General features: G+C 42.1%; 1 pseudogene; it reads right to left on the bottom strand.

Annotated features, from left to right (window-relative positions):
* Positions 1-2,817: 2,817 nt before the first annotated feature.
* LOC121491742 lies at positions 2,818-3,693 on the bottom strand (annotated as a pseudogene).
* Positions 3,694-3,953: the final 260 nt, after the last annotated feature.

Below are 3,953 nucleotides of genomic sequence, written 5' to 3'. Positions count from 1 at the left end.
ATATTTAACACATTAAAGTATTTGCCCCTCATAAAAGCCCCAGATTTAGACAAATCAAGAAACAGACTCTTAACTACAGAGAACAAAGTGATGGTCACCAGAGGGGAGACGGGTGGAGAATGGGTGAAATAGGTGATGGGAATTAAGGAGGGCACTTGTCCTGATGAGCACCAAGCAATGCATGGAATTGTTGAATCATTATATTGTACACCTGTAACTAACTGCAATTAAAACAAAATCTTAAAAAGTGGAAAAAACCCCAAATTTAATGATGATCAACAGTGGCATACTGAAGGTAGAATGGCAGGAATGTCCATCCCAGATTTAGTCAGTAAAAGGAGGGTGCAGAGAAGGGGGCGAGACAGTTCATAGCCTAGAGAGAATTTTAAAACAAAGAAAATCTAGCCAGAACTTACCTGCCTTCTATTATCACCACATTCTGACTTCATTTAAATTCTAGACCACAGTTGGCAAGTTTTTTTCTGGAAAGGGCAAGAGAGCAAATACATTAGGCTTCGTGGTCTCTGCTTCTCTGTTGCCACGACTCTGCATTGCATCTGGAGATCAGCCACAGACATTAAGTAAAGGGACGAGGTGGCTCTGTTCCAGTGAAACTGTACTGGCTCCTGCTCTCTGTGTGAAGAGTGCACCTGTACCCGTCACTGACTGTCGCACCTCCTACGTGTGTATGCTTTCCTTGCATTGGCAGCAGCTCAGCTCTAGCTGAGTCTTGTGAGCAGACAGGACCTCTACCACATTGCTGCAGACACGAAGAATACAGTGGGTCTCTTCCCTCTGCAGTGAGATACGTTACAGATCTTGCTACTCTTTCATTGTTCACGTGAGGGTAAGAAAGCCATTTGGAGCAGAAGCAGGACACCACTGATGTGTACTTGATGGGCAAAGCTTTGTTGTAAGACACTGCAAGTTTGGAGTTGCTTGTTTCTATAGCAAAACCTACTGAAACTGATGGATACATGTCATGTTAACTCCACGTCAATCTTGATTCATGTAGGCTGGAGGAGGACTGGGAGTGGGGTGGGGAAACCCAAACATAGTTTCAGAAGGTGTTCATTGACTAGAAGATCTATGATTTCATGCTATCTTCAACTTCTAAATGAGCTGCTAGGAGAGTAATACTTTAAAGCAATGGAACTTCCATAAAACATTTCTTTTTTTCTCCCCATTTCTCAATCCCCAACAGCCTGAAATAAAAAGCAAGCCGAGTAAGATTTTTAAATCGCCCACTAATTGTTTCGACTAAAACTTTCAGTTTCTTCTTCCAATAAATAATCTCATTATAAAAGTAATGATGTTGTGGTAGAGATCTTTATTTTGCACCTATTTAGTAGGCTCTTGCACATTCCTAAGCAGTATTTATTGAACTTAATGCCTCTGGTTGGCTTCTGTGGGGGATAGAGATACTTAGAATTATTTCAATATTATAAGCCTTTCACAAATAAGCTTTAGTCACAGCATTCCAATGCATTTTAATTATGAGGAATATTATGCAGAATAATAATTATTGATGTAATGATGACATTTTAGTTCAAAGATTTATTTATTTGAGAGAGAGCATGTGCATGCACAAATGGGGGGAGGTGCAGGGGAGAAGGAGAGAAATCCTCAAGCAGACTCCTCATTAAGTGCAGAGTCCAATGCGGGGCTAAATCTTAGGACTCAGATCATGACCCTAACCTTAACCCTAACCCTAACCCTAACCCTGGGTTACTTCTTGGCACTGCTTGCCTACAATTTAGCCTCACCAACTGGTAGTTGGGGACAGGATGAGAAGTGCTGATACCCTGCTCCTCTTGTGGAGAAAGCCCTTTGACTAACTGCTGGAGAAAAAGAGAGTTCTCTGTTCCTGGCCGCACCACTAGGCTTTCTATTGTATGGAGTTGGGAACCAAGATTAGGGGTCTCAGTTCAAATACCACAAACTCTTGCTATTCTTATCAAATTTTCCGAGATTTTCTTAATTTGTTTCTGGCACTTACTATATACCCTTTGGACCATTTCCATAGACATTAAATAATTCTTTTTTTTTTTTTTTTTTTTTTTTGGAAGCAATAAACCTTATAGGAAACTGAAAAAGGACCTGAGTAAGAATTATGAAAAATAAAAAGAACATGTATAATTGTATCTTCAAGAATTTTCATGGAACATTATGACACATTAAATTAAGATATCCACATTCTCTAACAAAAATGAGCTGATTTGAGAAAAGGTAGCATGAAAATATTCTTTTTTTTTTTTTTTTTTAGCATGAAAATATTCTTATGCAGTACTGACCAATAGAACTTTCTATGATAATGAAAATGTTCCATTATCTCTGTGTTGTTGAATACAGAATTTACTAGCTCCACGAACACTCACAAAGTGGCTAATTCAATTGAGGAACTGAATTTTTAATATAAATAGCCACATGTGGCTAGTGATTACCAATTGAACAGCACAGTTCTAATGCCTCATGGATCAAAATCAGTGGTTTCTTTGGGGGGATTTCTCTAATCACTGCTGAAGGGTGTAGAGGGTTGGGGGGTGGAAAGAGAGAAAAAATCTCTTAACAGCAAAATTTAACTATTTAAACAAGTTCTGAAACTCTACAGCTTTCAGAGGCAGGGGATGAGGAAAGAACTCTAGAGGAGACCTGAGTATGCCCTTGAACTCCTGGCTAATGCCAAAGTGAGTAAAAGGCCTGGGATTTGGCTCGCTTACATGGGAAAAAGCCTATGGTGCCACTCACAAAACCTGAGGCTTGGGCCGCTTGTGTGTGGAAATCTTGGCTGTGGGGCTGGCAGGGAAGTGAAAGTGCTCATTTCCAGAAAAGGGCCAGGTTTCCAGGACCAGAAGAGGAGTTAGAGGTGGAGAGAGAAACTTCGGGGCCTTTCTGGCCACCTGCAGGCTGAACAGGTCTTTTCTTTTTGGGATTAAGGTCTTATTCTTGCTCTTGAATACTCTGCTGGGATCCAGGCTAATTCACCAAGAAGCTGGTCTGTGTTGTAGGTGATGGGTTTACACATGTTGAACCATTGCTTGGCCTGGGGGCTAATGCCATAGCTGGGGAGGGCATACTGCCACTGCAGCAGGCCCAGGTGCGTGATGAGCAGGCGGTAGTAAGTGGTAAAGGTATCTGTGAGAAAATTCAGGAGAACGCTCTGTCCAGGGACCAGATCTCAGTATCTTGTGCTAACACGGGTTTCCCTGTTTTGTAGACAAGGCAAACCTTTCTGTTCCCATTGCAAGGATCCAGCTCAAATATCACACTGCAAGACTCAAAGTGAGGCTTCTCTGGCGGGTTCTCACTGGCTTCAAGTGTATCATCCTCCAGGTCTGCCAGAGTTGGTGCATTAGGGAATGAATACGTGGATGACTGGTTGAGTGGAGTCAGTTTTGAGATGCTGTTAATCGCCATGCTTCCTGGTGGAGTGGTGTGCTCATCCAGCTACACACTCCATGTCATGTGAAAGCCATTGGTCACCAGGTAAAAATTCTTCAAATCCTCATGTAGCATATAGTTATTTTATTTTATTTTTTGTTCCCATGAAGAAATCATATGACGTTCAGCAGGTGGTTTTTCTATGCTAGTCATCTCTGCCACACCTAGGGGAGATTTGAGGATGCAGGTGATCCCCAGGGTCAGCTTCTCCAGGTGCTGCTTGCTGCAGCCCTGGGGCAGTGTCTCCTCCATGGCTTGCATCCCCACTCTGTGTGCAGTGAGGGCAACTGTGGGGACCTGAATAATTCTTTAAAGGAAATAATTTTCACCATTTTCACTGGGCAGTGGATCTACAGAGTTTATCACAGAATTTGTCATGCCGGAAGTCTCCCTCTGAAAGCTAACTTTCAGCAGCAGTGGTAGATGAGGATGAGCGATCCAATGAGGGAAAGAAGGAATGACCAGAGAGGTATAGAGAAAATCAGAGAGAGTATATCATTTAAGTCAAGACA

This window comes from Vulpes lagopus, chromosome 5, assembly GCF_018345385.1.
Source record: "Vulpes lagopus strain Blue_001 chromosome 5, ASM1834538v1, whole genome shotgun sequence".
NCBI lineage: Eukaryota > Metazoa > Chordata > Mammalia > Carnivora > Canidae > Vulpes > Vulpes lagopus.
This window is presented reverse-complemented; position numbering and strand designations above follow the sequence as displayed.